Here is a 13,805-nt window from a genome sequence, read left to right on the forward strand (position 1 = left end):
ACGTTTGAGCAGGAGGGTTGGACCAGATAACTTCCAGAGGCCTCTGCCAACCAACCTTAACCAGACTGGGGTTCTGTACTTCTGTGAAAAACTTGGTTTTTTTGGTTTTTTTTTTTGTTTTTTTTTTTTCATGAGACATTAAAGGGGTTCCCTCATAATGCATTCTGTGGAGAAAATGAACTAAAGTTCCTATTAAATTCTCATTTACCAGACCACTAAGAGATTACCAGAGAGATTCAGAGCTGAAAAGTATTTGTGAAATATTCTGTTAAATGCAGGAAAACAAATCAGGTGGAAATGTTCAGTCCATACTGAAATGTCAGCAGCTGTGCAGGGCTCCCAAAGTGAGAGTATCTGGGTATGATTTGGAAAAGCTTCCTCAGAAGAGAGACCCACCTGGTTTTTATATGCATTATTTCTTCTAGCATTTCTTTCCTGCAACCTGTGCTGTGTTTTTGCAGCACTAGAAGATATCAGCATAAAGAGTTATTTATTGAGAGGTTGGGGCAGAAGTGTACAGTTCAATTCCCATCCCAGAATGAGCAGTCTGTAAGTGCTGCACTGTATCAGTCTTGGACTATCCTTTGGATCACAATATGGACAAGTGCAACCACTGCAGCAGAACCGACAGAAGTCAAGCAGTTGCAGAATTTAGTATTTATGATCATACTTGCAGTGTTTAGCACTGACCACAAAAAAACATCAGCAGACTGATTTCCCCAAGGAATCTTCCCCTGCTAGGAGTCTTTCCCTAGTAGTATCTTCCCCTCCTTCCCGAGCCCCAGTTTATTTCCACAGCTATATAGCCGGCTCTCTTCCCAAGAGCAGAACTAATCAGAGCTGCCAATCTTCATCTAGAAAAAATAATTACACTTTAGCAATTAATAGATACGGAAAGTAACTTAAAATGGCATGGATATAGCAGAAAAAATTGGCCTGGTCATAACGCCCTGAAAATAGCATCGTTTACTGTCAAGGACTAGTAATATCCATGAAGAGCACCACAAACTAGACAAGGATTCATCTGCATGTATGAAAAAAGAGCAGGTTGAAAATGATGCTGATTTCTTTGGCCAAATTCTGCTTCAAATTATGCCCAAACACTGTAGTCAATTGCACACAACAGACAGGAAGGAGCAAAGTGTATCCTTGAAATCTTGTTTCAGACCTGTCTTGTGAGTAGCTGATTAAAAGCCATTACAGAGTTAGATGCTTCTTAGTGGTAAAAATGTATGTATTTTGGTCAGAAAAAAAAAATAATAACAATTGTGACTTCTGAAATCCAGTTTTGAACTATGTACATGGTCTCTGGTTTATGGTAAATCCCCCACTAGGAGAGGTATGCAGGAAAGAATAAAATTAAATCTGAATCCAAACTCTCTCTGGTTTGGCAGGACTGACTCGCCAACACAGAATCAGTTTGGACAAGGCACCTTTCCCTGCTTATGGGAGTTGAGATGTTCTCCGAGATGAGGTTCTTACTCATGAAGCCATTAGGCATCGTTAAAGGACTGGTGGGAAACTTGTGTTGGTGGTCTCTTAGAAACTTGTGACTACATGAGTGTCATGTCCCTGATTCAAACTTAAAAGAAGGGAGAACTCAGGAAAACTGAATATAGCCAAAACTGTGCTTTTAATGAGGGAAAGAAGAAAGAAAAAAAGAAGAGTTAAGACTGTGTCAGGTGTGACCACTTTTAGTCTCACCACAATCTGTGTCACAGATTCAAACCTTTACAAGTATAAAAACATAAAATAGGTAAGCCACCACCTTTTTTTCATTCTTATTTTTTGCTGCTGCTGTGCTTCATGATGGGATACTTTATGTTCCGTAAGATACTGGTTTCTTATTCCCAAATATGCCTAAAGCTATATAGATTTCAGGTTTAGTTACTCTCACCCTTGCTTGTAAATAGTCCCAGAGGAGCAGATCAGCACGTCTGACCCTGATAAATAATCCATTTGTAAAGGTACTCTGCTCTCATGCTTCTGAGGTCACCCCCAGCACTTCATCATAATTACAGCATCACAGGGGCAGCTCTGGTTTCTGCTTTGCTTTCCTCCTGCTACTGCTGAGTGGGAGGATGTGGCCACCTCTCTGGCTTCAGGATGTTGCATTTCCTTGATTTATGGCTGCCCTGGGGCTGCTCTGCAAGGCAGGGTCATCCAGACCTTCCACAGCAGTGGCAGAAGCAATCTCTCTTTTCCAGCTGAAGGGCTTGAAATAGCTGTGTAAGGGCAAAGTATCCTTTAAAAGACCCCATATAAGGCATAAGTGCTGGATTGAAGGCCTCGTGAAGGGAATAGCACTGTCTTCCCCACCGAGACCAGTCCCAGAAGATTTCTGAACGCTCAGGGCCCCGTATAAGAAAGGAAAGCATCAAGGATAGCTATTTTCAGTTCTCAGGTTCTTTCCTGAGCGGGGCTCCCCAGCTCCCTTGACACTGCAGGCCGCAGCCGCAGCCTGTCACACCCTGAGCGCTCCGGTCCTGGCAGCATTCTCCACCACTGAAGTCAATGAAATTGCAGGCTTTCATCACCTCTGGGGGGAGGACGGCTGTACGCAGGAGTCAGTTGTGAACGTGGCACATTTCACACGCATCCTTTGCACCGCTTGGCGTCGCGGATCCGCTGGGAGCGAGCTGCGGTGTGTGTCAGCCGTGCCACTGCAAGGACAGGGACAGCTGCAGCCTCCAAACGGTGCAAAAGTTTTACACAGAGCTGCATTTTACGCATATCTAGCCTGAGTTTACAGGCATCTGTCAGCTAAGATGGATATGGTATGTGGGCCCTGGAGTAAAAAGATGTCCACTTCATTTTTCAAGAGAATCCAACTCTTTTGGAATGCTATCAGTAGTAACAAATAATAACACCCCCGCCCCCACCCAAAATTACTGCACTCACTTGCAGAGAGGAGAAAAAATTGCTGCAAAAGCATTTTGCAGCTCCTGAGAGCTCCAGACTGAATTGCTTGGCAAGATGTAAGGCCATCCGTGTGCTCAAAGAAAGGGGCTCTGCAATTATCAGCCAGTAACCACCACTAGCAGTCGGGACCTGGTTGCGGAGGGTTTAACGTGAATGTAAATGAGGAGGGAGGGACATATGGGAAAGAGATTGTGTGGCATATTTGTTTTGTTTTGACTTCTTTCCAGACATATTTCACTTTACATAAATATTTGAATGTTGGATCAGACAGGATTTGCAGCACAATAGCATTAGGAATGTCTTTGCAAAAACTGTGATATGGATTAAATTAGCCTCCAAGCAGGAGAGGGGGGCAAATTAAGCTTTCTCAACGTATGCATTTGAGGACTACTCAGCATTTAATTATTTACAGACCAGAGGGACTGTCTCCCTTGCCAGTTTCTCCTCTATTTTTTTTTTTTTGCCCAGCCCCCCCTCACTGTGGTACAGCTAACTGCCTAGTTAGCTAAAGTGTTCACTAAAGTGAACTGCCTTTTTTTTTTTTTTTTTTTTTTTTTTGGTGACAGACCCTATCTGAAGTTCCTCACCCAAAAGAAGATGTTTGCCAAACAAGGAGGTCAGGCAGCACGCATGGGATGTCACATTACAAGTGGCCTCTCCCTGACCCCCTGTTTCAGCTGCAGAGGGTTAAAGCCGCTTTTTTTGGTATCTTTGGCATAGTCCTTCGTCTCCCCTGGCTGCGCAGGCAAGGTTAAGGAGGACCCACCCTGACCACAAGCGGCTTCCTGTAGCAGTGGGAAGCTTGCCCAGGTAGCGAGGCCAGGAGCCTGGCACCAGGAAGGCCTCTTGGTCTCCTCCAAGCGCCCACATTTTCTCAGCTGGCAAAGGGGATTTTTGAGGAAGGGCACTTGGAGGTAGAGGAAAAGCAAGTTACCTGGAGGAGAGCGCTGCAAGAGTGAAATCTGCAATGAGAAAGTATTGAAAAGCAAAACATCTCTTTTAATGTTCTTTACAGTGGTGAAAGTCTGGACCAGCTCTGCAGAAGCCAGTAGGTGTATTCTGAATTCAGAGAGGAGTAAAGGAGATAACAATCTGACCAGAACGCTTAAAAAGGTTTTTCTCAGAGTTTCTCAGGTCAGAGTTCCTCCAGCTCTATACCGCCAGGATAAAATAGGTTTTCAGATACATCCTGTTGAATATCGAATCTACTTTTATTTTAAGCATCTTTTAAATGAAAGTGTGTTCGTTAAATAAAAGAAAAGCAAATGTAAGAGCTCGTAGCTAAGTAAAGCAGGAAAGGGCTTCAGAGTGAGATTTGATTGTTTACATTCAATGAAAGGAAAAGTCTGATCTGGAGTGCTCAGATTTAATCTTGGTGCAGATTAAAATGGTGCTATTGTGTTCTGCTGGGCTGATTGGAAAGGTGAACCAAGGCTTTCCTCGGACTGTACCATTTCAGTACATATACAGATTTACATACAGTAACACAAGACAGCCATCCAAAATTGCAGGGCCTGGGTTCTCCGCAAGAAGTAATTCTGATACTGTCTTTCAGATTTTGAATTTTTTCCTGCTGTTGTAAATCACTCCTGAACGTGCCTTTTGGTGGGTTTTTCTGGCTGTTGCCTGATGTTTCCTGTTTCTCCTGCCTGGATGAAAAGTCAGCTGTACTGTACCATGGGTGTAGTTGTTTTTTTAAGGAACTGCAGCAGATTACTGCTAGCACACTTGCTACTTCTCTGCTGTATAATTAGGCAGTGCTCGCATCCCTCAGCAGAAATAGTCTGCATGACATGAGCAGTGCTGTCTAACCCTTTGGGACAATCACAAACACATGGTGACTTAGTGCAACACACTCCAGCTCAGAAAGGAGTCAAATGTGATTTCTGATTAAAAAAAAAAAAAAAAAAAGTGCTTTGTTAATACTCTTTTTCTACTATTTTGTATACATATATATAGTATGCAAAGCAAGGCACTGAAGCATGAGATGGAATTGCATTACTCAGCAACCCAACGACCCTGACAGACACCTGGGGAGAGACAGCAAGTTAGGGTTTCAGAGAACAGCGCCATGAGGTTTGTACCCCAGCATCAAATGGCCTTCTCCTGTGTCTTGGAGCAAGCCTTTTAGTACTCTGCAACTTCATTTATCTTCTTATAACGTGAGGTGCTCAGCTTCCAGCACCTTGGGAGGACTTCATCAAAAAGTCACAGAAATGCTTTGAAAATGAAACCTAATGTTTGCCAAAGCAGGTAGCAAATAAAATGGTGTAGGAACATCTCTGTGATTTACAAGCAGTCAGATGGTGCAGCAGAGGGGAAAGCACTTGTGGGGATAGACAAACAGCACCGTAAGTAGTGAGCTCCCTGCGTGGAAAACACCAGCACTAACCACAAAATGAATGTATCCACCCAAGACTTGGGTTTTCAGACTCAAAACATGTAGCCTATCTGAGGTTGCATCCTCCTGGCTGGCTTTGAAAGGAGGTGTTTACTAATGCAGGACAGGTGGACCTTGTTCATCTCTTTCAATCTAAGTTCAGTTTCTTTCACAGCAGTAAGGAAAGATCAGAACAGAACTCTTCTTTGATCAATCATCTTTCAAGTTTCAAGGCTTTTTTACGTCTAGAATTTCCTTTTTTTCTCTCTTGTTCAGGTATTTATTATTATTATTATTATTAATTATTATTATTTTGGCTCAGAGAAACTGTTGATTGTTTCAACTCAGACCAGGACACATAGAGATAAACAGACCAGGGCTGTGGTGGGAGGCTGACACACAGTGATAATTAGTGACCAACAAATCTCCTCACACTGAGAAAGAAAAGAGAAATAAACAACAGCTATTGCCTTTTTCCTGTTTCAGGCCTTTGCTTCATCAGAATGACATTTTAGAGAACTGAAGTGAGGAAATATGTGATTGAAAATGAGCAGATTTCATTCTGGTTGAAATACATTCGTGTCTTCAGCAATTGAGAGCGCAGCAGGGGTGATGACAAATGCCCAGCCCTAAGTGGATCTGAAGGGCCACTTCAATTATTTTTGAAAAACACACCAGTCCAAACTGGTATTAGCTCAGCTGGGACTCCTACACCTGTGACAGGGGAGAAGATCTGATCTAAACACCTGAAGCTTGCAGGCCAAGCCTGCGCAACGCTACTGGCTTCACTCTGGATTCTGTCACTCTGCAGCTCATCATGAAAGGTCACATCAAGTGGGACTTCAGGAGGACAGCAGAAGCACTGAGGGGCCAGGCTTGACTGCACTCAGCAGAGATATGTACAGGGCCAAGAGAAATTCTCCAAGGGTCCTCCCAGCAGCTCAAAACAATGATAGAATAAAATAAAATAAAATAAAATAAAATAAAATAAAATAAAATAAAATAAATAAAGTAGTGGGAAGGGAGGAGCCTTGCATCTGCTGGGTTGATTCAGTGCATAACGAGCATTCTCTGCACTTTTATAAGCTTGTCTAATCTTCAGCCCAGCTTCAGTACGTTCCTCATACATGTTTTGTCCCAGCTATCTGTTTCTGCCTTGTTTTGATTTTCTTTTCATGTATGCTGTGAATATGTAAACACATCTCTCAGGCAGTTTCACATCAAGTGAAACCTGATAGAAAACAGATATTACGTTTAATTATTTGTTAAAAGGCTTTTAGCCAGACTCCCTTTGGCACCCACTACACATTAAGTAGGAGGGAGGCACTTTCTGTAGCTGCAGTTGGCAGCTGATGCTCTCCGTGGCCTAAGATGCAGCAGCAGAAGTGTGACCTGCATTAGTCAAGGGAAGCTAAAAGTGAGGCAGAATTCCTTTTACTTAATCCTAAATGAACAAATTTTTAATTCCCTTTGTTATTAAGGACCGATTCCTACAATGCTTCTGTGGCTTATATGAGTACTTATCTGCTGCTGACATTCCCAGCTGTGTCAACATGGGAAGTTCCAGGGGAAAGTCCCTCCCTGTGCTTTGAACTGTTTCAGGTTGTGGACAATATGCATGCAAAAATAAAAATATGGCCAATTTTCCCTGTCGTGTACATTTGTTTTTTTTTTTTTTAGGCCCTCATGTAGGACTTAATGAAGAAAACCTTTCAGAATCTCAACATATATTTAATTTCAGGCACGTTTCCACTTCATCGACTTTTGTAGGACATAGACACACACACAGAGGAACATGTCTAGTGCAAACAAACACCAAAGGAAGAACAGAGAAGTAGGTAGATCGTAGGGACAAGCTGCGATGTCCGGTCCTACAATCTTTTACTGAAATAGATCTTCACTGCTAGGTGTTCTTTACCTTGTCATCCTCTTTTTATTTTGTTCTGAAGGGAGCAATACAGATACATTTTACTCACATGCTTTATTATATCCAAATATTTGCTGCTGTTAGCCACATTCCTCCCTTCCCATTGAGAGATAACACCCACTTCCATATTCTTCCCACATCTGGAAACCCCCACAGATGTTTGTTCTGTAAAACCACTCTCTGTTCCAGCAGCAGAGTGCCTGTGGCTACACTGAGGATCATAAATTAAAATAACGTATGAAGGCCAACACACGTGGATAGCACTGCAGAAGCAAGGAAATAATCCTCTGCAGAGATATGAATGCTTGCATTATGATGAAACAGATTTTCAGGCCAATTTATCTGAACACTGTTGTGCTTAAGAGAACAATGATATTCAGACCCAGGAATTTATTTAAAAATAATAATAATAAAAAAGCAAATGAAAAAGCTGCAGGTTGTTCAAAGCAATGAAAAGGTGTTCGTAAGGTTTTTGAAAAGGCAGCCACAGTCCTAGCTTTCAGTGCATCTGAAATTCTAGGCTTTACTAAAGTTAGGTCCACCCAAACATGTCAGAATACAAATGCAGACATCTAATGGTAGGCAAAAAAAAAAAAAAAAAAAAAAAAGAATACAGTCATTTTTGAGTCGAGTAGCTGTCAGTTCCCCCACCCTTCCTTATTCCACTTGACAGACTTCATCCCCTTCCTTCCCAGGTCTGAGCTGGGTCAAGCATGGAGTGGCTCTTCCTTCCTGAACTGGGTTTCCATTTACCCAAGTTCGAAGCACTCTCTGGAGAGCTGGAGAAGCCCCCATCTTCTCTCTTTTTGGAGCTGAACTCCCAAAAGGATTTCTCTGAGACTTTGGTGCTATTGAACTTGGATCTAAGCTTTGAAATGATTCTGAATTCCAAGACCAGCATCAAGCATGGAATCCATATGTTGTCTACAGACAACAATCAACTGGAAACAAAACGTGGCTCTAACTGCTCACCTAAAACATGTATCATGGTGCTGATGCAAATATGAACACTGAACATTAGACTGGCTAATCAAACACCCCAGAAAGGGACATTTCAGTTTGAATATAAACACAAGGTGACAAATGGGCTCCGAAGAGACACAGCTTCACGTAATGAAAAGCAGTCACAGAAACAAACTTGAACATTCTGTATTTATGTACTTAATTGTTTCACTTTTTCACCTAATGCAAAGATTCTCCTATTTGTGTGTACTTTTACTCAAGATATGATTGCTGACACAAAATAAATAAATAAATAAATAAATCTTCTGCATAGCCAGGTACAAATTCCACAAGAGTGACTCAAAGCAAGGCACACAAAGAAGTAAAATATATGCATTGTGTGGATTTTTTCATTTGTTTCACAAAGCTGTAAAAAACAAAACATTTACAGCCTTGCCATTCTGCTACTTCTATCTCTTTCTCTGAAAAAACAACAAAACACTGTTATCATTACGCTACAGTAGAATTAGTTTGCTTTAAAATAAAGTGTGTGACACTGCTCAAAAGCATATAGTATACTTACCTCTATAATGCTGCAGCCATGCTTAGGATCCTAGAAGTACTGTGTAACGTCATGGCTCTTGGGCTGTCATATTCTACCAGAAATATAATAAGATACTGCAACTTCACTGTCAACATAACTGCTTTGGAACCAGTCCCTGCTCTGGAAAAAATAAAATGAGAATGGGAAAGGAGTATTTTATCTTGCATTTTGCAAGTGGGGATTGGGAGATTTGGCTCCTAATCCAGAGCTCATTGATTCAGTGACAGCCCTTCCCAGTGATTTGCTGAAGGTCTTCCAAGGAACTTTTTGCAGCATTAATCAAAAGTCTGTCTTCACCACAGAGAAAAGAGATTGCAAAGAAAGGAGGAGAAAGACAGACTTGACACGCTACATCTTTGGCAAACTCCAGAACATTTCATGCTCGTGAAAGCTAGGAGCAATTTTTGTATTGCACTGTTTGTGAAAAGCTGTCAGGATTCAAGTTATGGCTTGTGTGCAAAAAGCCTCTTTTCTCTTAATGGTGTAGCCTCTCCCATTAGCAGATGAACAAACAGATTGCGATGGTTTAGGCAGGATCCACACAGAAGTTTTTTTGGATTAAACAGCCTCTATTCTCATCATGTCTGATCATGTCTTTCAAGAACATACATTGCAGTATAACATCAGACACATGCAGATGATGTACCTTAGCCTTTCTGCTCTTTGGAGGACACTAGGCCAAGAAAACTCATAAATGCTTGTTTATATTCTTCACTTCACCTCTGTTCTTTTCTCCACTTTCCCACTGAGAAGAAATCCTTTATTTGCAGGATAATGGACCTGCCATCTAGATGACCAAATCTGTGGTAGTAGGGAAATAATTGTTCTGAAGTAGGAAAAGACAGAAAAGCTACTGGGCAGCTGAGAGTTGACAGTTCTCTAATGAAAAATCATTAAAATGATCAACAAAATTTCACACATTTCTTTACTTCTCACATGCAGCTATTAAACAGTCAATTGCTAGTTTAAAGAATATTTAAATATTAACTGTTATGAAAGGTATGGCAATTCTCTATTGCACTATGAGCTCATGGTATTCTTTTATAGTGTGACCAGCTTTATAAGCATTAGCAACATACAATTTTTTTTTTCACGAGGTAGCTGTATCTCTTACTGGGGTAAAATAGACCAAAAACACCTTTTAGGGATTAAACTGAAAAAAGCATCAAAAAATTGCACTACAGAAAGAAAAGGAGTCCAAAAGTCTTCACGTTAAGACGTAGAAAATTAAAATCTTTAAACTGCGGATGACAGAACTTTTCTTTCTCCCACACCTTCTCTTTCTGAGCTTTAAAGATTGAGAGCTACTTTATGAAGCAGTCACTACAGTAACAGCAGATGCAATAAATTAACAAGTCTGTAAAAAATAGGTCATCAAGATCAGCTAGCATTCATCTAAGTATTCTGGAAGAGTATTTAGTAATCAAATGACTTATCAGGTTATATATATACAGATATAGATATATATAAAGATTTTTATTACAGTTCAGAAATGTGAAATTTTAAAAACCAGAGACTTTTATCATGAGCTGGTCTGATTCTTGCAAAGTGCTAGCTAGACTTTCATGAAATGTATCGTGTTTTTACCATTTGAATGAGCCACACCATATCTATTCAGAATGCAGCAGGCAGCATTAAAATGTGTTGTATGTAATGGTGTAGTAATTAGACTTTAAAAATCTGAGAAAGTCACTAGAGAATTTGTGGCTATTCTGGTCTTTCTGCCACAAAAAAAGGAAAAGCATTCAAAACACTATGACAAAGAAATGTGATGCTGGAAATAATGAAAAACTTCGTTCGGGTGAAGGGATATAAATTTGAAATAAGTTATTTGTTGACATAATTGTATTTGCCTCTGCATGATATCCCTGAAGTCAAAAGCTGAATGGATTCAAAAGCGTTAAAGGCACTCCTCTGGGTAGACCATTATAGACCATAAAACTTACTAAGTAAATACATTAGCAGTGCAAGCATTTATGCTTTGAGTTGAAAAGGAATGAGGAAACCCTTGGAATGGAAATATACCCATAGCAGATTGTTAGATTATTTTCTTCTATTGGATTTCTTGTACCTTTTTCTGAGTGCTCTGCTTACTGACCTCACCTAGGTCTAGATCAAAGGCATAGCTGCTATCTTAGACAATAATTGCTATATTTTAATTGAGAAGTAAGTCTTATACCAATTGCAAATTTGAGGATCTGGTGTTGAAAGAAGATGGACAAAATATTTATGATACAAAATATTTACGTTGCATATAAATAGCTTTGCTAATTTAACCTTTGTGGTCATGAGGCAAAAATGATACTCTTTGGGTTCTGAGCTGAGACATCTGTGAAATTCATATATTTTCAAATGACTCTCAGTTTATTTATCCCTTATTTGGTCATCCCACTTTTTCATATTGATACAGAGTCACAGAACAGTCAGTCATTTGGTTTTCAATGAAAGTGGGGTTTTATGTTTAGGTTTGAACATTCCTGTGCAAACTTGTATTTCTTCACGGTACAAAATCTCAGAATTTACTGTAACTGCCATTTTCAACTAGAACCCTTTGTAGTAAGGGATATGCCTGCTTGAAGGTCGATAAGAAAGAAGGTGGTAAATGCAAATTCCCCAAATAGTTTGATGATGACTACCTGTGTGACATTTGTAATGGGGTTCAGCCTGCATCAGGAAAGACTAGAGGTTCCCCACTCTGAGAAGAGCAAGAACCACTGCTCTAGAAACACCAGGGTAGTAACGCTGAAACAAAATATAACTAATTTTACTGCTGTGGAAAGTCAGTAAGTTCCAGCAGTAAACGTGTAGAAGGTGAGAAAACTATTTTAATGCCACTTATGCCTTCTCAGAAGAAAGCAGCAATATCCACATACTCAAAGTATTTTGATGCTAATGACCTTACTCAGCCAGTGATTCTGATGGTCTTAATCACACTGAAGAAAAGTGCACTAATAACAGCCAAACCTCAGTTGTTTTACTAATGCAGGGATGAATGCAGAAGGCTGGTCTTTCATAAATTAGTGTAGACCTGTTCTCACCTCCTCTTTGTGCTTGTGAGAAAAGAAATGGGGAGGAAAGGCTTAAAACGAGAATGTCCACTCACTTGCATCTTATCAAGAACATTGATAAGCCCTGGCCTGACCTAAGGCCAGAAAGTCAGTGTTCTACCAAACCAAGCCATCGTCGTCCTGCTGTCCCTAACCTGAATATGCTCCAAACCACTGTCACACCAGTGGAATTTAACATGTTGTCAAAGAAAGATGGATCTAAATGCCCAAGTATCTGGATTGCACCAAACTTCAAAGATAGTAATTTTTCATCATTAACCAAGAAGATCCGCAAGATTACACAAGGCTCACCATCAGCAGTCAGTGTTATGGTGTAAACTATGTGTGAAGTTCTGCATGATTTCTATGCCTTAAGACTCCATGGAGAAGCTCCCTAGCTGTCCACCGCACTAATGACTGTGGTGTGCACTGAACTGGTTAATTTCAGAAAATCCTGCACTCTGCACCACTTCACCTTGGACATTCCACGCCCAAAAGACTCCCAGGCTCCACAGTCATCATAAATACTTCTAATGAGGAGCTTTTGCTATATGTTTTGTTTACTCAAGCTTAGTGTTTAAATTTCAGAGCCTGTTCCTTCTTCCATTCAAAACAATGAGAGTTCTGCCATTCTCTCCAATGTAAGTAGCCCCTAGCATTACATTTCATTAGATGATGATGGATTATTACTCCTCCTTTACAAGAACAATAGTTCAGCAACCATGCCAACAAATATGTATGTGCTTATTTTAAATACCTGAATAGTCTTATTGGTTCCAGTGGAATTACTTAAGTTCTTGAAGTTAAATGCATTCTTCATTTATTTTAACCTCTTCAACCTCTGGAATCCACCTCTGTCAAATAAATATATCTACCATTAGAATACACAAACATGATAGATCTAGATACTATCAGCTAGCATGCTGCCAATCTTGCTTCCCACTGCATGTCTTGTAACAGATTATGCTTAAAATAAAAATGCAAATATACTCAATCAATTTGTGGTACACCTAGGCTTTTATTTTGAGGCTTTTATAATAGAAAAAGTAAAGCTGGTGGTGTTTACATGGAATATTATTCTGGATGGGAGTGCAAAGTATTGGATCATTCATCAAATATAGGAAACATATGTTATTCAATATGTTGACTAACATGATGAGTAATGCAGTCTGAACAGTATATTCTCCCTTGTGAACAGACGTAACTCTCAATAATTCTAATAACCCTGTAAATCCCAAAGGGCCTTATCAAGCTGAAAGAATCTGCAGGCTCATGAGTTGTGCAGTCTGTGCAACACCACAGATATAACTCATAACTGTGTGCAACACAGATATAACTAATCTCATAACTATCCAAGTCCAGCCCTCTCAGCTCTGGCTTGCTGTAGTTGCAGTAGTTCACTGGCATGATGTTGCTGAGCTGCAAAAGAGCTGAGCCAATTCCTCATATGAACGTACAAGAGCCTTGACTTTGATAGGTCTTGTACTCCGACCCCATAATTCTCTGTGAAGTTGTGATGACACCTAGTACACTGACTGAGAGCCCAGTCTGAAGATGATCTCTATGCTTAAGAAATCCACTTAATGTGGAGATCTTCCAGCTCTTTGCTATATTTGAGGAGGAAGGAGGGAAGATACATGTTTCTTGTTATCACTGCAAATTATGCTGGAAAACAAGGAATTATATGCCAGGATGATACCAGCCTCTTCAGATTTCACTACACCTACCTCTTTGACAGAAGCTTCTTGCAGATGAAAGCAGAATTATGTGTATGTACTGGGGAGCACCAAACTTCAGCAAGTTAAAGATGGACCTACCTGGAAAGGGGCTGGGTGAATGGGAGAAGAACAATTTGTGATACATTTCAGAAGGCAAGTAAAGTCTCTGGAAAGAATAAGATAATCACTTCTGAAATATCAAATTTATATATACCCAAATGTTAAGTGCATTCATACTATAAGATACTATTAATACTATGAGATA

General features: G+C 40.2%; 1 long non-coding RNA gene across 3 annotated transcripts in view; it reads right to left on the bottom strand.

The window, feature by feature from the left end:
* LOC107051945 overlaps positions 1-13,805 on the bottom strand; it is a 37,236-nt gene that overhangs the window by 6,659 nt on the left and 16,772 nt on the right. For 2 of the 3 annotated variants that reach the window (XR_005842985.2, XR_006932428.1), the window contains 2 exons: positions 12,580-12,676; positions 8,755-8,895 (listed from right to left, as the gene is read on the bottom strand). This is a non-coding gene — a long non-coding RNA (uncharacterized LOC107051945). The other variant, XR_006932427.1, reaches the window with a different exon arrangement.

The sequence above is a fragment of the Gallus gallus genome, chromosome Z (genome assembly GCF_016699485.2).
Source record: "Gallus gallus isolate bGalGal1 chromosome Z, bGalGal1.mat.broiler.GRCg7b, whole genome shotgun sequence".
Taxonomy (NCBI): domain Eukaryota; kingdom Metazoa; phylum Chordata; class Aves; order Galliformes; family Phasianidae; genus Gallus; species Gallus gallus.